Source organism: Apus apus, chromosome 2 (genome assembly GCF_020740795.1).
Source record: "Apus apus isolate bApuApu2 chromosome 2, bApuApu2.pri.cur, whole genome shotgun sequence".
Classification (NCBI taxonomy): domain Eukaryota; kingdom Metazoa; phylum Chordata; class Aves; order Apodiformes; family Apodidae; genus Apus; species Apus apus.
The window spans coordinates 35,275,560-35,299,580 of record NC_067283.1 but is presented as its reverse complement, the minus strand read 5'-3'; the positions used below and the strand labels follow the sequence as shown (position 1 = coordinate 35,299,580).

General features: G+C 40.9%; 1 protein-coding gene across 1 annotated transcript in view; it reads left to right on the top strand.

Moving 5' to 3' along the window:
* JAZF1 (JAZF zinc finger 1) overlaps positions 1-24,021 on the top strand; it is a 191,301-nt gene that overhangs the window by 28,252 nt on the left and 139,028 nt on the right. The gene's annotated exons all lie outside the window — the stretch shown is intronic.

Genomic DNA, 24,021 nt, shown 5'->3' with positions numbered 1-24,021 from the left:
CGATAGGCTATTAAGATCACTCAGTCCTTCTGGTTGGAAGGGACCTTGGGAACTCGAGTAGTCCAGCCTCCTTCTCAAAGGGAAGGTCAACACTGGTGAGGTTGTTATAGTAGTATCCAAACTTAGGTAGCTGTATAAACTGGCAGAGAGAATCTTCTTAGTGTTTTGTACCTCTTGCCTTAAAATATATGTATATCCTTCAGCCTGTGGACTTGGACAGAGGAACTGCTGGTCTGCACCTGGAACTGCTTTTTGCTGCTGATTCTGAATGCAGAAGCAAAATCTCAGATCCAAGGAGTTCCCATGCTGTGAAACCAGCCTTGTCAGCTCTTGTCCTAAACTGCACAGTGGATTTCACACTGGTGGCAGCCTGGCACAAAATGTACTGTCAGCTTGCTCTAGCAAATAAAGTTAATGTAATGCAGCAACACCTGCAATTTCCTAAGGATTACTTACTTAACGTTTTACATTTAGACTGATAGGTTTTTTTTTTTTTTTTCCTAGCTTCATTCTGGCAGTACTCTCCCATGCCTGCTGGTATATGTGTTTTGATTTTTTTTTTTGTCAGTGTTCTTCATACCTATGGCAGTCCCAAAAGCATCCAGAAGCACAGTGCCCTCTCCATTCCCCATCACACCTGCAGACAGTGGGTTATCAAGGTGACATGTTGTCTGTGGTATCTCAAGCTTCTCATGTATTGGACTAAACTGCTCTGCTGCTGAGCAGCAAATCTCACCTAGCAGCACAGACTTTTTCAATAAAACACTGCTTCATAATGGGGAATCCTCAGTAATTAAATATCACAGATAGCAAGTGAAATGTAGACTTTAAATTATTCTTTTTATATGAGAGACTTTCAGTAACACGCAGAACCAACTGGTGGGTCAATGTTGCTGTCACTTGTGTACAGTAGGAACTACCTACTGTAGTAGGCAGAGTTGCAAAACCATGTCAGTGGGCTGGAGCAAAGTCAACTGCAGGGGATTCTCATCAGTGCTCTGACTTTATTGCTGCTTTTATTCTGATCTTTCTGCAGTCTTACTGGCTGTGACTGAGAAAAGGCACTGCAAACTCCACCAAGAACATGAAAGCCCTGCTTTACAGTGTGGCTTCCAACAGTGTATAAGCCTTTTTTTTTCTCTTGGGGGTGATGGTGATACTGTTTGGGTTGGTTGAGTTGTTTTGTGTTTGGTTATTTGTGTGTGCGTTAGGCTTTTTTTTTGTTTGTTGTTGGTTTTTGTTTTTTAATCAGCAGAATATTGCCAGTAGATATAAGTTAGAAGAAAGGGAACTGTAAGGAAAACAAACCTAAACTGACAGTCTAGGAGATCCCCCTACTGCTTGCAGCAGCTCCCTGGCTGCTGGGACTCTTGGTCATATTTCAAGTGCCCAGTAAAGTGAGCTTGAGTCATCCACTGTCCATCACTTACTGAGGCATGGCTGGCTTGGCTGTCTCCAGGGTTGTGATGACACTACTGAAAAGTGCAGAACTTCTTCAAATTACTGTCAGGATATGAAGTCTAGTCAGGCTGTTTTCTCCAGTCCCTTCTCATTATGCTCCATTGTTTTCTTCTGACCCTCTGTGCCCAGTGGGTAGCACAGAAAGCCATGAGTCCAGCTGTGCTGGAAACAACATTTCAGTGCAGTTGTGGTATCCACTTCAATATGGGGAGGTGCAGAGTCTGCCTTCCTGTTTTGGTAACTGCCTGCTCTGTCAGTGAGATGTTTTGGACAGAAAGACAGGTATTTTGCATCTTTTAAATACAGTATAATACAAACTCTGTTGTCTTTGCAGCTCATGTTATTTAGCCTCATAAAAGTGTTATCTCCCCACAGCTGCCTCATTAGCAGCATCTGAACTTTTTTTGGAGGTGGGAAAAGGGATGGAGGTGAAGCTTCTTGACTGCAAAACATACTTAAAACAGCTGGCTGTATGGGGGAAGAAGCTTGCCTTGCAATGTCTGCTCCTGACATACGTGGTCTGACACCATGACTTAGTAGGAACTGACCTAAAATTTCGTGACAGCAAACTGATGTTCTTGTGGCTGAGATTTTCACATTCAGTTTGCTCTGGAGCTGTATGAAATGGTCAGTCTCCCTTTGTGCCCTGCTTTTTTTGCCTGCCTGCATTGCTTTGCTCAACTGTCCCATCCTTCTTAGAGGTGAAATTTGGTAGGTTTTGAACAGTACTTGCTTCCTGTCTCTTTAATTTGATTTGATGCATTATTTTACTTTTTTTCCTTGCCGTTGAAGCCTAAATCTCACTTGGTGTTTTGAGGAGAGTCATAAACTGGCAGGAAGAGCTTCACTGATTACCTTGAACCAAACAGGCGTTGCTGGCCCCAAGGCCGTTTACCTGAGGAGCGGCGGCGATGAGCACCGCTCGTCACGAGCAAACCTCACAGCTGAGAAACGCCCGCGTGGCTCCTCAGTCATACCACGAGCTAAAGCACCTTGAACACCGCGTCCCGTGTTTACCGGTGTCCACCTCTCTCACTTCCCTTGGCCCCTCTTCCCTTCAGAGCATCCTGCTCCTCTTCCCGAAGCTGCGCCGCTCGCTGCCCGGCGCGGGCGGTGGTCACCGGGCGCCCCCCGGTGGCAGCCGGGGGCAGGGGCCCGGCTCCGCCGGCCCTGCCCGGCCGTGCCTCTGCCCCTGCCCCTGCCCTGCCTTTCCTGCCCTGCCCTGCCCTGCCCTGCCCTGCCCTGCCCTGCCCTGCCCTGCCCTGCCCTGCCCCTGCCCCTGCCCCTGCCCTGCCCTGCCCCTGCCCCTGCCCCTGCCCCTGCCCTGCCTTGCCTGCCCTGCCCTGCCCTGCCCTGCCTGCCCCTGCCCGGCCCGGCCCGGCCGTGCCCTGCCTTGCGTGCCCTGCCCTGCCCCTGCCCTGCCCTGCCCTGCCTGCCCGGCCCGGCCCCGGGGCCGGCTCCCTCTTCGCTGAGGATTCATCTCCCTCCTGCCCTCGGGCAGGTAGGTAAGCCAGCCTTGAGCTGTTGTCCGTAACAATTTGTTTTTCGGGTTTTGTCGCTTGGCTTCCTAGTTCATGGCGTGGCAGGTGAAGAAAAACGTCGTTAAGCCACTGTGAGATTTATTCCCTTTGCTTTCCAAACAAGCTGGTTTTACAAAGCAGGAACGTGTAATTTCTTTGCTTCAGAATTCTTGTTATGTTTTGCCTTCGTCTGATTTATTACAACGCCTGTGCTAGGTATAAATATTAAAACAATTTATCATAAACTGCATGTTGTGAAGCCAACATCTGGTTTAGATAATGTTTTTTTGAGCCTAAACTTTCACTGTACACTTAATAAACTACATACAGGTTTTAAATCCTTTTCTTTAAAATCAGTTCTTTCATTCTGTTGCTGACCGACATTTGCAATATTTATTAGAGTATTTGTGTGCTCTGTTGTGCCTTTAGTGTGTATTTTTTGAGCTGAAATGTTAAAGTTCCCCAGCTAAAGCATGGGAGTAAGGATGAACTTTGTAACGAGATTGCTGGGTTTGTTACTGTGTTCTGCCTGCTCTGGCTGTGATGGTGTTTCATGTGAAGTGTTTCTCTCTTGGAAACTTGGCCAGGAGGCCAAACACCAGCACTGTGGTAGGATTTACGTAGCTATTGTACTGCCATAAAAACTGGCACCACCTGCCAATTCGTTAGTTACACTGATAACATCCTAAGGAGAAAGAAGACATCATGGAGTTTTCAGTTTGTATTTGTGCATCTGTTTGATAGCTTAAAAGAAGAAGTAAAGGCTCTGCTTTCCTCTTTCCCCTTTACAGGAAGAAACAGGCAGTTGGATTGACAGTTCAGTATATTCTAATGGATTCTCCCCCACATTTGAACTTCTGTAATAGAACAAGTGTTTCTGTCATACATTGTAATACTGCTCTCTCATGAGATACCCTGAGAAACCTCAGAAATGGCATATCAAAATTGTAAACCACAAAGCATAACCCCTGATACAGCCTTGGGGCAAACCTCTGTCTTCTGAGTTGCATGGCACAACGGAGATCATAGAATAAAAGAATGTGTTGCCTTGGAGGGTTTTTCCCTTCTCTTTTCCATGCCAGTTCTAGTATTTACAGTATCTCTGTTCTCTGCAGATTTAATTGAGTCAATTAAGATTCTTAGGCTTGATTCCCCCAGGTGTAGGTTAAAAGTTTCTCTCTATTTGTTTTCCCTTCCCCCTCCTTCTTACCAGCCGCTGGTTCTTGTTCTGGCCTGGTTATAGAGGAAGCAACTAGCTGGGATTTTGGTGCAGTTTGAAAAGCTCCCTCAATTGCAACGAGGTGACCTGCTGTATGTGCAAACATGAGTAACACCTGACATCATTTGCCTTTATTTCTGCTTTCTTTTTTGCCCTTCACAGTGTTTCAGCTCTTTGAACTGTGTCTTACGAGGCTTTGCTTTTGGGCCCACTGAAAATACCTAGATACAGTCACGGAATATGTTTTCTTGGGCATTCAGGCATGTGCCAGGCTCCTGTTGGAGTGTTGCTGTCAAAGGTTTCAGTTTAATCACTTTGGAGTTGCTTTCATGTCTGGTACATAAGATGGGATGCTGCAATGAGCGTTGCCTTGAAAGACCAGGGTAAGAAGTGTCATGACTGTGGGTACCAGGGATGTTTTTAGTTCATGCACACAAAAAAAGCCCTTTATCTACTCCAAGATCAATCTTCTTAATTTGGCTCAAGGAGCAACGTTGTTCTTGGTGTTGCACTTTGCACATGTCTTAGATTCTTGTATTTGAACTAGAATTTTATGCCAGTCAAGATATTTTAAATGTATGTTGTCAGAACATCATGGTCAGTTGTTGGAGGAAAAAACAAAATCACAGATGTTTTTCAACAAAGTACTGCTCTAGGTATTAATGCTCGTTTGGATTACCTGAACTGATGATACAACAAATTTAGCTGGCAGTAATATAACTTTAAAGGAATATTGTTGGGAATCTGTGTCATGGCTTTAATCCCAAGAAGAGTGTCTTAAAGCAAACCTTGGTGGTTGTCTTAGTATCCAGTAGGTCCAAGCAATAATAGAAAGTCTGTTCTTGGAGCCTTGTTTCAGAGGCCAAGTTAATGCTTTGTTTTCTGTTACTCTGTCTTCAGCTAAAGATGTGAGAATTTTTTGCATAGGCAAGATTACCAAAGATATTTGCTAAATTTTTTACTGGACTGGGACAAGGAGTGGGTGATAACTGTGCTCTGAACAGGAACAGGGGAAGACGCAGTGCCCAGAAGACTCTGCATGTGGTTGCAGTATGTAAAGTATGTAAAGACTCCAGGTTTTCCATGTGAAGGCTTGGAGTGGTCTTCTCTACAATTGTTAGCTAGACCTCATTTTGCTAGGGATTAGGTGCTGCCTTGGGACTTTATTATTCCTGAATGTAACCTGGCACAGAAATTGGCAAGGTTTCTCCCTCTGTCTTCTGCCCTGTTGAATAGTGTTATAAATAAAAGCTGTCAAAATCAGCCAGCAAAAGTACATGTGTGGTGGACTTCTGCGTTTTAATGGTTTGGGTTTTTCGCTGTGGCAAAACTGAGATGGTAGCAGTCTTCTCCCCCCACTTAATAATGAAGATTGACAAAGCTTTACAGTATATTAAAAATAAAACCCAGTTGATTTTGAGCAGATAATAGGTTTAAGTGTCTTTATATGCATGTCAGGCAGCAAAATCTATACGTTCTGTCTAGAACTTGGATTTCTTTCAAGGGTCCAAATTCGTGGGAGTGAGATGACTTCTGGGGAAGGAGAAGAGCAGTATTGAACACCATGCAGATCACTTGGGTACATGTGAGAATGCATAAGCAGAAAGATAAATATTTGCAGTGGGTTTTAGTCCCAATGTTGTACTTGCTATTTTGTGTGCAGACATTCATGTGTCATCAGTGACATGGGAAGGGCTCAGCAGTGTGGTGAAGTTGGGTGGATTTGGCCTGCACAGGGTGAGGGAGGAAGAGGTTCATGTCTGTGCTATGTGGGTTCTTCTAATTGCTTTTGTTGTGGTGATGTCTCACATGGAGAAAAAATGTTGCATGTTGCAATGGTAGACGAGTGATACTGTGCTGTTTCATGGGATTCCCCAGTCTGTCAGGTTGGTTTGCTTTAAAATAGAAAAATCTTTCTCATTAATTAAGTAATTAATTGCTTGGGGTTTCTGTTGCATAAGGGAAGTCTCAGCTCTTCCAGGGCTGACCCCATGCTCCAGTGAAATGAGTTTTGGGGTAAGAATTTCCTGAGCTTGATAGTGCGTTTGAGCAGCAGGAGTTTTAGTTCTGTTCAGCATTCTTCCATAGATAATCCTGACTCAGAGGCACAGATAGAAGTGACTGTGTACATCTGTGATTTATGTTCAGGCTTTGGAGCCCAGTATTAGCCAGTTGTCTGTTCTTCCCCTGGGTGTAGGAGCTGTTTCAAGTTTGAAATTATTTAAAAACAAACAAAAAAAACCCCAAAAAAACTAAAACGCAACAAAACACTGCTATCAAATTTTGGTTTGCAGGCCAGGAAACCTCACTGTGTTGATCTCCTCTGAGCATCCTGCACACACTGATTGTAGGACTTCTTTGCCCTAATGCTTTTCTGAAAGCATGTCTCTGATCTCAAGGTTAACATTTCTAGTATCTCATCATCTTAATATTTGGTAAGTTCTTCTAGTGTTTTATTGTCACCATTAGAAATATGTACTTTCTTAGGAATTTGAATTAAAACTGTGACTTAAAATTTGAGATGTTTCTATTACAGCCTTCCCACCCCATTGCTGAGTAGCTATCCACCTTGATTCCCTAGTCTTCCCAAAACAAACGTTTCCTGGAGACACATCCCCTCTCTACCATGTTAATGTTGCAGGCATTCTCTGGGTGACTTCTGACACATGGACCAGTTTTTGTCTCCTTCACCTTGATTCCCATCAGCAATGACCTACAGTTTCTCTCTGATTCTTAGGATTTGTGTTCCCAGCAAACATGTCAGTAGTAACTTTCTTAATAACATAAACTTTAAAAATTGTATTATAGGATCTAAGAACTAGTGTAGCAATACGATATGGCTAGAAGCTCATCTGACTGTCATGACTTCTCAGTTACAAGATGCTTTTCAGACTTGCAGCTCGTCTTCAGGTTGTTGGGTAAGTGAAGTGGGGATTTGAGTGGAGAACTCTGCAAATTTATGTAGCACTGTGGTAAGTTGTTAGCTGAGGAACCAACACCCCAAAATTGATGCGTTTTGGCTTCTGTAACGCTCAGTATGTCTAGTTTAGGACAATCTCTGTGTCACCAGATCTTCACTGCTCTTTGCCGTGGCAGTGAGCTGTGTGAGAGGATACTCTTTTGGGGTTGCTGCTTTTCTTTTTGTCCTCCCTTTCCTCCTCTCTGGTGCATCCTTGGATATCAGCAGAACTACCTATTGTGGAGTTTCATTTGTGACTTAAATGCTACAGACTTCATAAACAAAAAGTTTAATTTAGTCAAAGCAATGAGAAAGCTCTTCAGTAGTTGCACTTGATTGTCTTTCTGTAAGTCTATAGTGATTAGCGTTAATTATATTATTTTCCTTGATATCTTTACATATAGAATGCTGCTTTAGTCACTGTTGGTGTCAGGTTAATATGTTAATTACATGTGTTACTCTTTAAATGTTTTCATCCAAATTTTCCAAAACTTTTTTCTATATTGTTTGACTTGTTAAAAATAAATTTTATGAGCTTATATTGAAAACAGTCTGGAGATGCCACTGCAGGCTGATCCATCCCATGTCTCCAATGGATACAGCCACGGTATTAGTATGTCATGGTTTATCACTGGGCCAGCCATTAAATGAATGACAGATGCTCTCTATTAACTTCCCTCCCTCCCCAGAAAGGAAAAGGGAAGAGAATAAAGGAGAGAGTTATGGGTCAGAAACCTAACTACACAGCTTTAATGAAAACAATAATTAGGAAAAAGAAATTAATTAAATATGTACAAACTTAATTAAATATGTACAAACATATACAAAACCAATATCATGCTCCCTCCACCCCCAATAATGATAACAATAATGCTCCTGTCACCACTGAGGCTGCAGGACAGCCCTGGGGAAGGCCTGGACTGGACTCCTGGATTCAGCAGCAGATGGGAACTGGATTCAGGAATGCAAGGATTGGGATCGAAGGCAGGAGAACAGACTGTCCTCCCGCTGGCTGTGGATGAAGAGAGCTTGACCCTAGTGATCCCTCAGCTTTATACTGGAGATGACATGTATCAGATGTAATACTTGGTAAATTCTGGGTCACCTGTCTGGTCTGATCCTCCTCACAGGAGAGTCACAGGTGTGACTCCTTTTCCTCCTTCTTATTTCTGGCATATAAAAAGTTTAGCAGAACCAAGCAGTGACCTTGGTTTCTATAGGAATAAGTATAAGCAAGAGCTCTTCTGCATGCCATTCTCCAGTAATAATGATAAACATCAGGACTTATCAGTCCTAGAAGCAGACACTGAGTGGAAAATGTGCTGTTAATTTCAGAAAGTGCAGTTGCTTAGAAGAGACTTAGCTGAAAAGTAAAATTGGTAAAAAGAAAATTGATTCTGTCCTGGCTCAAACCAGGACATGGCATCAATTAGCAAAGCTTCCGAAACCAATTTCGTGAAGCCTATGTTGGAGAAAATATTTCCAAAATGAGTTTCCACAGCTTTTGGCAGGGTTTCCACCACACCGTCTCTTGGTGATAGCCATGCATGTTGATAGAACAGGTGAGACTCTCAGTTGGGTCTGGGCCACGTGGGGTGGTCACTCTGCTCCCTAAGTTCAGGTTTAATACCTGATGCAGTGTGGTGCCCCTGTTTGAACAGGAACTGGCAGTCACCCTGCGGCCTGTGCGCTTTTGTCTGTGCTCACTGTTTTCTCTCTAAAATAAATTATGTCCTACTGCCTCACTTCATGTTAGTGATGAAAAAGATGGATGCTTTGCAGTGTTTCATGTGCAGCATTAGAGACCAAAGAGAACTGTTACTGCTTGTCAACTTTAGAAAGGCATGCTTTTAAAATCGGTTCATGTTTAGAAATGCAGAGTTATGAGCAGCCATGTGTCCTATTGGCAAAATTTTATTGTAGCTGTGAAAATTAAGCAGGTAGTCAAAAAACTTTTTCCTTGACCTGACAGGGGGAATAAATGTTCTTTACACTGACATTGGTCCCTTTTATATGCCCAGACAGATACATAGTCACAACTTTCTGAAAATACTTGGAGATTATTTATTGTTCAACTAAATAAGGATGAATGTCTTTTTAATGTTTTTCTACTAACAAACATTATGCATATTAAAGACCTGTGAAATGGCTTGGATAGTTCTAGCATGATGTTTAAAAAAGAAACTTCAAAGTACCATCACTAATTATTACTAATAGCAAGACTAATTTGTGTCAGTGTTAAATATTACGCCTTAAGAAACTCACATGCGTTCTTTTAAAGCAACACCACACCAAGCCCAAATAACTTTGCCCCAGAAGACTAGCAGATGTGTTGGTAAGGGATCTGAATTAAGATTTTTTTTCTGCTTCAGGTTTGCCTTATTGCCTTTTGAAGATTTTAGAAGTCTACTACTTTCTTTTAAAACTTCTGTTTGAGGGATTTATGAATCCTGTGAAAAGATATTTGGCATATTTTTTTAACTCAGCAGCAAAACGAAAGGCTATGAGAGTTAAAAAGTGGTGGGTTTTCTCTTTCTTCTTTTTTTTTTTTTAAATTCTGTTTCTCCTAGTTCAAAAACATGATTAGTTGCTACTGTTTTGGTAATGATGCAAGTATTATGAAAAGCTTATGAAATTTTGAAAGATAAAAGCTTATTTGAATTTCTACGCTACCTCTTCACCACCTGCCTCTGTCTCCCCTTCCCCCTTTTCTATGACTTCTTTGGGATATTTTTTCATAATTTTGCCCCTAAATACTGTCAAAGTAGATACTCAGCTGCAGTAGATCTGGCAGATACATCAAACCAGTAACAAATGTACTATGATAATGAGTAGATCCAGCTCCTGAATTTACACTTGTAACTAGAAAAGAAATCCTGGTTTTTAGTTGGAGTGTTCAATGCAATGAAAATCCTTTCACTTTTTCGCCAATTTAAGCTGCAGTCTGATCGCAGTGGATTCCAAGTTTATCTCAATGCAGTACTTAATTTTTAAGCTGTAGAGCACAGAGAGCCCTGTTCTTACAGCTTAGGACATGAAGGTCAGGTAAGTCATTTTAGAAGATGTTCCCTGTCCAGGAGGGAGAAGTTCTGCAGGTAGTTAAGGTGTTTAAAGTCGATGAAGAATCAGTGCTCTGTCTCCTCAGCTTGTGTGGTTTTAGCATGCTTCCAGCTAGTCTTTGAACAGCTTCATTTCCAAAAGCAAAAAGTTTCAATTTTGCAGGGGTAGGGGGGACTACCCTGCGATATGCAGCTGTAGAGTTCTTGGGGTTGAAATACTGTTCATCTGTATTTTGGACCATTTGGTGTGAATTAGTGCAGTTTCAAAATCTAATGGAATCAGGAAGTATATAGTATTTTGTGTTAATGTAGCCAAGCAGAGTTTTAATCCATCCTTCTTTGGTATCAAAACTGCCAGCGCCATGGAGGATGTGACTTCTATGCAGCAGGTCCTCCAGGCACTTTTGGGACCTTCTCAGGCACGGCTGAGGCTGGTGCCTCAGTGATTTCATGACTTTTGCTACACCAGCTAGCGAGGTTACTGTTTACTTGGCCATGTCCACCACACATCTTTCAATCCCCGCTCTGATGGCACACATAAGTGTAGTGACACCTGGCTAGCTTTCACATTCATGCAGTGGTTGTAAGGTGTATGGGATTAGTAGTGCTTGCCTTTTTTTGTTTGTTTTGTTTTCCCCATAATGAAACATAATACTCCCTTTATTTTTGCTCTTATTCCATTACACTTAATTCTCCTCTTAGCAAAGTTACTACAACTTTAAGGACAGAGAGGGAAAGACCCTTGGTGGTAAAGCTAATTTTCATGAGTTGTAGGCTAAATGTATTTTAAAATTAGAGTGAAAAACATCTTGCCTGCTGTGGGTTTGCTTTGAATTTTTGTTTGGTTTTGGTTTTGTTTTTAACTATTATTATTCCATTTATAAACTTGAAGAAACTGTTTCCAAGTTTTTACTTTTGTAAAGAAAGGAAAAAGAGGAAAAAATTGAAACTTCCTCAGACACCCTAACAGTAACTCCTTTGAGTAGAATAGGAAAATGCTGATGCCAAAGAACAGATAGTGCTGAAAGTCTTAGTGCTCGCTGTTCTTTCTCAAAGTCATTCTTTGAGCAGTGGAGAATAATTGTCAGTTCTTGGGTTTTCTATTTCAAGCTGCTGTTAGTCAGTGAGATTTATCTTAATGAAATTCCTGCTCTAATGGTTGTGGGTATCATAGCATTAGTTTTATTTACATAAAAGTTTAAGAACACTGCTTGCAGCTCTGACTTCTGAGGGATTATTCTTCATGTGTAATGTTGTACCATCTTTCTGTGTAGTTTATAGCCTCGGCTTTTTGAGGGAGAAGAAAAGGGATTATTGTGCAGGGCTGCTTTCTCACATTTATTATTCCCTGGGGAAGATGCAGAAAAATATCTTCCCGCATTTTTTAGGAAAACATGTTTTGGTGAAGTATGTTCATGTGTCTTTGATCATAGTCTTCCTCTCCAGGCTATTGCTGTGCTTAGCCTAGGTTGGTGGCCCCTGGATGTTGTGCCTTGTTGCTCAGAAGAGGAACTTTTTTCACAGTTTTGCAAAGTGTCATCTTAAAAACATTCATTTTAGTGCCTGTTGTGCTAAAATGTGTGTGCTCTGTCACATAAACGATATGTTCTTGTATTTTACTTATTTTTTGTTTATTTTCAGTGACCCACCAAAGTTAACATTGTTATTTACAATTAATTAATAATCATTGTTCAAAGTGATCCTTGTTTCTTTTCTTCTTATTTTTCCTTTTTTTTTTCCTTTTCCTTCTATTGTTGAACTGCCTGAATGTTTACAGTTATAAAATACAAATACAGTGACTGCAATTCATTTGACATTACTAGCAGTTTTATTGTCTGTTTTACAAAGATTGTCATGTTTTGTTGTCTGGAATTCTGAAGAAACACTGAAATAACACAACTGAAAAGAATTATTGAAAGAGGAAGAAACATTATTTGAAAAAACTGCAACATCTTTCACTGAAGGGGATGAAGCTCTTAATGGAAGTACTTGTAGCGGTAATTGAAAGACATGTTCCATGTTGCACCAGATGAACACAGTTTAGGAAAGGAAAATATGTTCGTTTTTGTTCAGTGTAGGAGAGAGATAACTTAATAATTTCAGTTCAGATTGAGCAGTTTGATTATTCCCAAAATCTTAAATACCCATGCCTGCAACTGCTTGCCGCTTCAAGTGCAAATAATTTGTGATGTGAGAATCTTCTAGTGTAACTGAATTTAGAAATACGATTCTTTAAATATTTGTTTGATGCTGTAAGTTTAGCCTTCTCAAGTAACTTTTAACAACAGTTAATGATTAGTGGCTAAGGTCTCTGCTCCAGCATTGGTAGCAAAACGTGGGTTAATGTTGAAAAAAAAAAAAAAAGGACTTCCTGTGTCTCTGCAGAACATTTGATATACAGAGGAAGAAAGCTGTGTTAGGCCACTCTTTTTTTTTTTTTTTTAATGGTTGCTTTGAATGTTCACAGAATCATTTAGGTTGGGAAAGAACCTTAAGATCATTGAGCCCAACAGTTAACATAGCATTGCCAAGTCTAAACCATGTTTAGGTTAGAGATCAGGCATAAATTCTTCAGTGTAAGGATGGTGAAACACTGGAACAGGCTGCCCAGAGATGTTGTGGGGGCTCCACCCCTGGAGGTGTTCAAGGGCAGGTTGGATGGGGCTCTGAGCAGCCTGTTCTAGTGGGAGGTGTCCCTGCCCATGCAGGGGGGTCGGAATTCGATGATCTTTAAGGTCCCTTCCAACTCCAAACATTCTGTGATTCTGTGATGTTCCTAACCACCACATCTACACATCTTTTAAATAACAGGTGATGCAGCCACTTCTCTGGGCAGCCTGTTCCAGTGCCTGACAACCCTTTTGGTGAAGAAGTTTTTTGTAATACCCGATCTAAACCTCCCACCTCCCCTGGTGCAACTTGAGGCGGTTTCCTGTTGCCCTATGACTTCTTACTTGGGAGAAGAGACAAACACCTGCCTGCTGCGCTGCAACCTCCTTTCAGGTAGTTGTAGAGAGCGATAAGGTCTCCCCCTCAGCCTCCATTACTCCAGGCTGAACAACCCCAATTCCCTCAGCCACTCCTTGTAAGGCTTGTTCTCCAAACCCTTCACCATCTTTGCTGCCCTGCTTTGGATGCACTCCAGCACCTCAATGTCTTTCTGTAGGGAGGGGCCCAAAATATTCCTGACATTCCCTATTTGTTCGGGGGGCACCTTGCAGTGAGGAGGTTCCCATTAGCAATCCTAAGCCAAAGCTTTATCTGTCTGAATGTGTTGTAATGAGCACTTGGGCTGACCTCATTGAGCCTGCAGGACCTGGGGACTGTAGAGCTCTGCATCCTTGTGCTGGCCACAATATTGCCCTTGACTTTAAGGATGAAAGCACCAGTGGAGGCTACTCCTGAGTTTTTCATCATGTAGGTGCCTCAGCTTAGTGTAGGCAGCCTTGTCTGTAGCAATGCCTGAACTAGTGCCTCCCTCTTGGCGAGCTGGAGGTGTTTCTGCTAGGGAAATGGACACCTGGGGCTGCTGAGCCACATCTGGATTTTTACCTGGAAATGTGGAGTGTGCCTGTGGAGTAGAAAGGCAAAGCAAAGCAAACTGAGATAGCTCCTGTGTGTGGGTGAGGGAAGTGTACTGTATGCAGACCACTTAACTGAGTCTTCCCAAACTACTCTGAAGGGTCTTCAGGAGAAGGAGCTTTGATGCTGTTTCTAATTTGGAGCTCAGTGCAGTTTCTTATTCTTCCTCAGTGTTGTTTCAGAAGCATCACTTGTCATTGTGAGAGTATCCTATTGAAAGCATCTGTCTGTATTGCTAATTTAATTTTTTTCTTTATTTATTTTAAATAAATCATAGCACAAATAGCGTTGAATTAAAGCATTCCTAAATTTCTGTTAAGGTTGTGGGTGGGAAGGAGCGGGATCGCGTTCTTTGTAGCTTCCAAAATCTATAAGAAATATGGGACCTGGAGATTTGTGAACAGGTGGAACTATAATTCTGGCCTTCCCTCGTTGCGTATTTCTATATTGTGGGATAAATTGCTGGATGCTCCTTTTTCAGGGGACAGTTGGGTTGCAGGTTTACATTTCCTCGTGGAATTTTGCCGAAGCCGACACCCCGTGCGCTTCAGCGCTTTTCCCGCAGTTGCGGCTCTTTCCGTGCGCGTGCGATTAGAGGGAGGCCACGGGATTTTCCACAGGGGTTTTGTGACCCCGGTGTTTAACTCCCGTGCCGGGAGCAAGGGTGTCTGTGGGTGCCGAGCGGTTCCACTTCCGCGGGAGCAGCACCAGAGGGCACTGCAAGGCAGCGCATCGCCCCGCGCTGCCGCAGCTCCTGCTGCTCCCAGCTCTGTCATGAGCCTTCCAAGCCCTGATAGCTACTCCGTTCCTGGAATACCTTAACTCTCTCTTGGAAACTTCGAGTATATTCCAGTGCTGTTACTTCCCATACTTGTAGATTTCAAATTTTTGTGAAGCTTCAAAAAAATAATCTGTAATGAATTATTTTTTTAAAAAACCCTCTATTTACAGTCTCATTTTATTTATCCCCTCAAAATACCATCCTGAGGTCACTGACAAAAAAATAGGGCTGGCAGGAAAAGACAGGGCTGTTGCAATAACGCCATATTAAAAGCCTTAAAAACACCCTCTGCAGTTTTATTTACAACAGAGCAAATACATGGTGTGTTTGTGTGTAATCTCCCTACGCGTTGTGACCACTTTTGAGGATCTCTATATCTGGAAACCATACTTTTTTCCTGCAGTGTTTAAGGCAAGATGACTGAATTGGAGAATTTAGTTAATTCATTGAGAAAACTATCTAGAAACTTCTAACTTGATTTCTTTTGAAATTTACTGACCAAGTCTGACTAAGCAATTGAATTTCTAACTGTGCCGAGTTTGGGGGAAGAGTTTTAGGGTTTGCGTGTGTTATCACTTGTATTATCAGACTGACTTAACTCGAAAATGAAATATAATGGTTTTAAAATTAGATCCTGTTTAAAAATAAATGTTTTTGCAGATTTTTTTAAGTTTTCCCATTTGACTTGTATAATCAGTTCGATGATCTGTTTCTTGAACCTCTTGATTCAGTTAAGCAAATTTAAAATTAGGCTTGCAATGGTTAATAGGGAAGAAATTCTGAGGTTCTACAGATACTAAGAAATCTATTCCTGTTAATAATGCTCATGAAAGCAAAGGCTCATTTTTTAGTGAGCTTTGGTTTAATATCCTGCTGTCTTTCTGCCTGCATTTTATGATGATGTTTGACTGTGTGTGTGGTACTTCACTAATCCCTTGCAAGGCGAGGCAGTTTTAGCAAAGTGTGTGATTCAGAACAGTTTTCTGCTTATTTAAGTATGTGCCTACATGCTGCCCTCCTCAGGGCACTGCTCGTTGTGCGAAGGCAAAGCAGGTCATTTTCTTGGAGCTCCCTGTATGCCCATAGCTGCATGCTGCACTACTGTTTCATTTTGCCTGTAAAGTAATGCCTTCATGAAAGTAAGTGTATGCAGTGTTTAATTTCATATTATAGAGTCATAGAATTTAATTACGGCTTTTTAAATTGGGAACTATAATTATTCTTCTGTTCTGTTTGTGGTTTTTTTAAAAATAATTTTTCCCCCTAGCTCCTATCTTTGCAAAAGCTACAGAAGGAGCAGAGATTGCAGTTTAGTTGTGGTAAAACCCTGTCCATTTCAGTCATGCCTTCCCATTAATTCTGTTGGACCTTCATAGATCTCCTAGGTTAGATTTCTGACTGGAGCTTAAAAAGAGTTCAGAATACAAATCTGTTTATCAAAGAGCCTGTCGTGCTGAACTTGGGGCATTGAGAAGAAGAAAAATGTGTCTCTGCAGTCACCCACTGGTGTGATGTGTTCTTGGCATGACTCCTTTGCTATGAGTTTTCATGCAGAAGTGGCTATAGTCAGTCAGACCTGAGGTCTGTCTTAAGCAGCATTTTGTCACAGGCTTCAGTGAAGATGCATTTCTGAGAAACAGGGGTGGGGAAAGCTTGTGTTGATCCTGCTCAAGAATATTCTCTCAATCACCTGCAAATTGTGGCTCAAGGCCTTCCTGAGCCAAGGTGGTATCTCTGTGGTTTACAAGTAGAAAATGAAAATAAACAAATGCTGCTGTGACCACCTAAGAAGAACCCATGTTGCCACTTTCTGTTTTCCAGAAGTAAAGCCTCATGTGAGAGACTGACTTCATAATGCAGTGGAGAAGCTCAGGGCTATAGAAGGCCCCAGGACTCATCTGTGGGGAACAGGACAAGCTCTTCTGTCCCTGAGCTTCTCAGGTCCATGGCGCTAGCTTCACCTTAGAGAAAATTTGCATGATAAGTGTTGGAGGATTCCTGATGGCACTGGATGCAGACTGTGATGCTTTTTGTGCTCAACTTCAGGGTGAATTGGATTAAGTTTCACATATGAAAATGTGTATGAGTGCAAGGGGCAGAAATGTGTAGGTTAAGTGTGCATGTGGACATGCACAAAATACTCTTGCAGTCTGATTGCAGTGGTGTCAATTCAGAAAGCCTTCCTCATATGAGCTAAACCACAGTTTGGCAGCGCTCCTCATGTTCTACATACACTTCAGTAAAAACACGGCTTTTAAATTAGTGTAAGTGTTGTTAAGTCAGCTTGATTTGAAAAAAGTTTTCAGATAATATTAAGTTCAAAACAGTCTGGACTTTCAGAGGAATGGAGGGAGGACTACATTCCAGCACTTACTCTGCATTTAAATACAGATAAAGACTTCGATAACCAATTCAGATTTTCTGTTTTCAGTCAAGTTTCACTCAAGCCAACTAATCCTGTGACTGAATTGAAAAGTCTTTCTGCAAACTTATATAATAGTTTCTTAGTTTTCCTATTGTACTGCTCTAACAAGTTGAAAAATAAAGATACTGGGTCCAGTGAGTGAGTGTGTGTAAGTAAAAAAAAAAAAAACAATCCATGCAGGTTATTGGTCGGTAATAGTCAGACCACGGAACAGCTGAAAACATGGAAACAATTTCCTCCCTAATTTGGGCAGATTGGAATGCATCCCCAAAATCCAAACGGAAATAGTAAAATTTAAAAACTTTTTATTAGTACCTAACCCAGCTGCACCTGGCTGGCCTAATTGCCTTCAACCTGGTCATTACTCAAAGGCATGAAGTTTAGCCACCAACAGCACTTATTAATGTATAATAGGAATTTACTTGTAAAACAGAATTATTGGAACGGTGTGATATCATAAAGACTGAGGTGCTGACATTTGAGATTGTTTTATGTAGGGATGTTGAGTTAAAATTTAGGAGTTGGATATTCTTTGGGTAATTAATCATTCTTCAGTATAATTTTAGATGTCTGGTAGATACACACAGAATTAATGTTTGTAATGAGCGGCTCATGAAGCAAACATGTGAACAAGGTCACATTTGGTTTCTGGACATTCTACTTCTCTAGCATTTTGCAAAAGGCTGGTGCAAAACCTGGAAATGCTGAAGCAGCAGATTAATGAAATGTTTCAGCAAGACAGCCCCTCACTGATTTCTGTAAAGATGTCAAAGCCTAAGCCCATAAAAGTGCCTGCAAATTCTCCCCTTCATATCGACAGTGTGAGAAACTGAATACATTAATTCTGTTGGACCTCAAACTTAGAATCTGTCAATATGATTCTAGTGATTGATGGTTACAGACTTTTACCTACCTCATAAATATAATGTGCCTTGATTACAGAGGCACTGCTAGTGCTGCTATAGTTAGTTATGTCAGCACTTCCATTGTAAACCCTGTTTCTTTAGGGGTTTATAACTCCATCATAAAAATTCACTCTGGGATGAAATTTATACTATAGGCTTCTAGAGTGTAAGCAAGTAATTTAAGTTACAGATATACAAAAAAAAAATCAGTGGGACAAAGGCAAAAACCCCAGACTTGCTGTTTTTTTCATTTGTACGTGGTATCTGTGGCTGAGAAGTGACTTTGGTATTAAGATGAAAGGTTGCTGCTTTTTGCTCCCTAGTGGAAGTTTGGCTCTGTGTGGGTGTCTACGTGTAGCCACATACATATGTGTATATACTTCTGTCATAAATATTTTTAAAACATGGTATGTGTGCAATAACTTTTTTAAAAAAATATTGTAGTGTTAATACCTTGATGTTTTTATCCACAACATAAACCAACACTAAACACCAATTTATAGATAAAATATAATTGCTCTAATGGAGTGTGAATGTCAGGGGGAGAAGCATTAAAAACATATTCTATTAAATACAGGGATTTGGGTGTGATCCTCACCTGGGCTAAGTTAACTTCAGTAAACCTATATAGACTTATAGCAAAATATCACTGACCTCATGTGTGATTTTTATTTTTTAAAGGACGTATTTTTTAAAAGCTTATTTTAAACAAGATCTAATGTGTTACCTTAAAAACACAGAATTTTTCTAAATAGTTTATTATTACCTGCTAGAGGTGTTACTTTAGTAGTGTTTTGTGTTTCTTGTGTCTAACGCAATAGAACGTACCTAGAGAGGTATGGTGGTAAACAGCACTGCAAGGTGTTAATTTTCTTAAATTACAGTAGATTTTTTAATGCTTTTTAATTGTCTTTAATGCATTAGTAAATATGTATTTGTTGTTTGTTTTTTTTAAATATGTATTTGTAGTATGGAGTTATTTTTGCTTTTATCCATTGTAAAGCTAGTGTTTGGATTTTAAAGAAAACTGAAAACAGTAAATGTAACATACCACAATGGTGTTTTCATATTCAAACCTGGTGATATGGTAAATAATTATTCTACTTCAAGGTGTGATACATCTTCTTGGTGGCAATGTATGTAGCAGTAGTGTAAATGTTGTCCATTACCATATAATTAGTTAATGTGTCTTTAAGTTTTATTAATCTTTTCTTACAGTGCATGTAACTGCTTTTCAAAAAATACTGAAAAAGAGAAACAGAAAACTTCGTTACTTCTTTCCCCCCATTCTTTCCCATTGCTGGTTAAAACAAAAGTAAGATGTGTAGTTAGCTATCATTTTTATGAGTTAAAGATAAAAACAGCTGAGCAGAAATACATTGAAAGATTTTTTTTCCTCTAAGTACCTACATACCTTTAAAAAGAATTTCAGTGAGTCTGATATAAGAGGGTTGTTTCCCTGACTGAAAGTCCTGCTGCTTTAAAATATCACAGCTTTTGATAAAGAATCAAACTTAGTATTTTTATTGTTCTAAAGATACAAGGTAACCTCACCCAGATACCTTAATTTCTTTTACTGACATTAGCTCTCCAGTTTGTTTGCTGTTGGGTTTTTGGCATATAATTTTTAGCATGACCATAATTTTTAGGAGCCTACAGTTTTTCCCTTTGTAATATGAATTGAAGCTGCATGGTTTTGATTCTCTCCTCTTTCTCCTTCCCTCCTCCCCCTACCCCTGCCCTATCTGCAAATAGAATGACCAGTCCTCCCAAAAAGCAGCTTGTGTATATCAAAGAAGGAACCTGGAATCTTGAATAACTTTTATTTATGAAAGAAGAGGGAGAGGGTGATGGGACGCTAGCACTGAACCTTTGGAGGGCGGGCATCCGGCTCTCACAGTTTACTTGGCTGGTTGGATATCTTGAAAGCCTTAATTTAAAAGTCATCTTACAATCCTTTTTAATTGGCTCCATAGTAAGTAGTTGAGCATTTGGTCTGATAAGGTGGTTTTTGGCTCTATGTGTGCCATAAAATCAGCAAAAAGAGGGATCTGTTTAATACAACAATGATGCTGGGCTTTTTTGTTTCTGGGGTTTACCCTTAACAGGATTTACCCCTTAAGGCAGCAGTAGCACACCATAAAAAGGCCATTCTTTACTCCACAGCAGCAAAGCTTTAACTTTCTGGTTTTTAGATTTCTTTTTTTAATAGGCAGCAATAACAAGACTTCCATAGGGTGATTGCTGTAAGTACTGTACAGGCTGTCTATGTTCAGAATGTTTTGCCTACCATGTTTTATTGCCTTTGGTTTATAAAGGCCTGGGAAAGAGCATCTAACAACATTGAAGGTTCTGCTCATGTTTCTGGGAATTTTTCTAGGTGGGGAAAGCTTGTAGATGAGATAAAGTCAAACCGGGTTTTGCTGACTTACATTATTGCTTCAGAGTACTCAAATCTGGGTATTCCCAAACCCCAATGAATATCCAAAGTGCTTTGCATTGTAACCAAAAAAACACTGAAAGTCAGAAAAATTAATTGAAAATGTGGAATTAAATACTTCTGTGCACCATTAACTCTGTTGCTATGGAAATGTCAGCCTTTCTTTGCTCCCACATATCTAGTCATTAAGTAGATGTAGTTTTTATCTGTAGATTTGATCCTGCTTCCTCAAGAACTTGAAATCCAGTTAACAGCTGTGGAAACTATTTGTTTGGATAAGCTAGTTACTTTGTACCACCCTCTCAGTTCCTTTTGTCATCTGCCTTTTCACAAGGATTTAAAAGTCTCCTCCTGATGAAGCTGTGGGCGGTCTGCTTTGACAGGTAGCATGTAGAGCAGACACACGCACATACACACCCCTGTCTGGTTCATATGCTCACTGTGTATGTGATGTGAAATTTCATGCAGGTCCTATGTGGTTGTCATTTGCTTGTTTGCATAAAAAGATTGTTTTATGTTGCTTGTCCAGCAGGTTGGTCACGATTGTTCATTACCTGTTCATTAAAATTCCATTGGTAAGCTCTTTGTCTAATAGCAAATTAATATTGTGAATTGTATGGCTCTGAGAAGTCTGACTTCTCTGGAATACCATTTTTTTCTAACACTATTTTAGTGTGATGGCATTCTGTAATGTTGATTGCAGTGAGATGAACTGTCTTCAAATGCCGCTGAAGCACATTTGAAGGTGCAGTCATGCTCCTGAGGACAGGGAAGCTTTTTCCTCTTCTGCTATGTAAGCCCATGGCCCTGAGTGCTCACGGTACACTCAGTAATGTCAATAAAAAGACAACAATTGAGAGAGGAAAAGACAACAAATTAAGAGGGAAGACATACATGCATTAGAAAACTGTTCTGATCCAAGGTCTCCTACTCTTCCAGTTGCTGAATAATTCTTTAAAATATTTCAGTTTTCTGGAAGTTACTAGGAACTCCTTTATGGAAAATTGTTCTTGGTTGTCCCTTTGAAGTTAAAGCTGTATGAACTCCTGTCTTTTGATGCTTGTTTGCTCATGGCTTTCATTTGTACTGATTGATTCAGAAAATGTCAGACTTTTTCTGATGTTTGTTTGAACTAGGGCATCTTACTGCCATTAAGTTCTTTGGAAAGGAAAGACTAGCAAGTCAAAAGGAGGACACTCAGATTGGTAAAGATGCAGCAATGCATCTTTCCCTTTCTCCAATAAAAATGGTTGCATGACTCTTCCTCCTGTCTTCCCTAATCCTCTTCAGGTGTTAGTGTATCTGCTTTCTCTGCACTTAGAGGAACCTTAGGCTTGCAGGAAGGCCTGGTTATATTCATTCTGGCAGCGTGAGCTATCTTGGAGCACTACGTGGTGTTTGCCATGTTTTTTGCTTATGTGATGGGGTTCAAGCTGAGCCTGTTCCTTAGAAGAGACGACATTACTCAGTGGTCGTATGACGAAGTATCCGTGAAGTCTGGGAAAATGATATATCAGTCTGCATTCGTTGAAACTGGTCACTTGGAGAAAAGCTGGCCCTGTTTGGGAACTTAGGTGGTGCTTAAGACTGAGAAATTGCCCTCTAATGCAGCCCACGCTACTTATTTTCTGCAGCTACCTTGATCTCTTCAAAATGCCCTATGAAATTGAGGATTCCAGGAGCCTTAGCTACTTGGAGTAGTGGCTTCTTCTTCCTCTGTAAGGCTCTGTGTGTGTACTGAGAACTCTGCAAGATACCAGAGGTAATGGTGTACCTGACTAGGGATCAGATGCTTTTTCTCTATTTCAGTCCCTCACCCCCATTGTAACATAATTCTGTTGCTGTATCTAGCAACAAAATGGCCTGTCAAAATGTCTTCTGGTGACACTTAACTTCAAAAAAATTTTGGTGACATTTGGCATGCAGTGTTAACAGTGAGAACCTGAAGAGCATATCTGAAAGGTCATTTAGATATAGAAGAACAATGTGTCAGAATCTAATGATCTTTCAGATGATTGTGAGGGGCTCAAAGAGCCTGTAGGAAGGTAATCTGGGTGCTAATGAACTTTACAAACTCTCCAGCTCTGCGGAGGTTACTTTAATGCCCCAGTTAACTGGTGCATTTCTGTTAATTCTGAAGTATGGATGTCACTTGAATGCTGACAAAATACAGGGGAGGACTTCAGTGGCTTTTGAGGCTGTACTTTATTATTTTTTTTGTGAAATCAGGGACTTTTTTACAGCAGGTAGCTTCTTCATTAGCTTGATGGACTGTTCTGACATTCTTAACTCAAGAATAACTGTGTCCTTTTCCCCTCTCAAAAACTGCCCATATGCAGTAGGTTCACCGTGACTTTTCAAGTTAGGTTTTTTTTTTTTAAGGCCTTGAAATGTGGAATTCTTGAGGTGGTAAAAGAATTAAATACTGATTGTCTCGCCTTTAAAAGGAGTGAGAGTGTGTGTGTGTACATACATGTGTGCATTTCCCATACAAAAATGGATCATTTAGAATATGGAAAATACTTTGGTGACTGTAAAATACACAGCAATTTTGAAGCTTATTTTACAGAATCACAGAATGGTTGAGATTGGAAGGAACCTCTGAAGGTCATCTTGACCAACAACCCACCTGCTCAGAATGGATCACCTAGAGCAGGCTGCCCCGGGGCTGTGTCCAGATGACTATTTAGTATCTGCAAAGATGGAGACTCCACAATCTTCCTGGGCAACCTTTGCCAGTGCTCGGTCACCCTCACAGTGAAAAAGGGTTTCCTGTTGTTCAGACAGAACCTCCTGTATTTCATTTTTGTGCCCATTGCCTCTCGTCCTGTCTCTGGGCACCACTGAGAAGAGCCTGGCTCCATCCTCTTGGCACCTTCCCTTCAGCTGTTTGTACAGACTGATTAAACCCTCCTGAGCCATTTTTTATTCCAGGCTGAGCAGCCCCACCTCTCTCAGCCTTTCCTCATAGGAGAGGTGCTCCAGTCCCCTCATCATTTTAGCTCCCCTCCATTATGTCCATGTCTCTGTTGTACTGGGGAGCCCACAACTAAACAGCAGGACCCCAGGTGTGGCCTCACCAGTACTGAGTAGAGGGAAAGGACCTCTACTCAACACTGCTGGCAATACTTTAGTGCAGCCCAGGATATAATTTGCCTTCTTTGCCACTAGGGCATATTGCTGGCTCATGTTCAACTTGGTGTCCACCAGAACCCTTAGATCCTTTTCTGCCCAGCTGCTTTCCAGCTGAGTAGCCCCTAGCATATATTGGTGCATATGACTTCTCTTCCCCAGGTGCAGGACTTTGCACTTCTCCTTGTTGTTGTTCATGAGGTTAAGGATTATGCGAATTACCTACATAAGCTTCATAAACTGAAAATAATTTCCAGGCTCAGCTATAAAGTATGCTCTATTTGGCTTCATTTTAGTATGTCCAAATGTTAAACCAGTTGAAATTGTTCAGTTTATCGAGGGGGTGAAGGGGAAGGCATGAACTTTTTCTGTGTTAACTGCTGCTATTATGAAAGTTTTTAGCAAGTCAGAATTGTATACTGCATTTTTTTTTCTCATGGAAGCAGTCTGTACAAAAATAATCCCATAGGATCTGGCCATAAATGTTTGCTTTTAAACTGATACAGCTTAATATTTTCAAGCAGAGCAGATACACTAT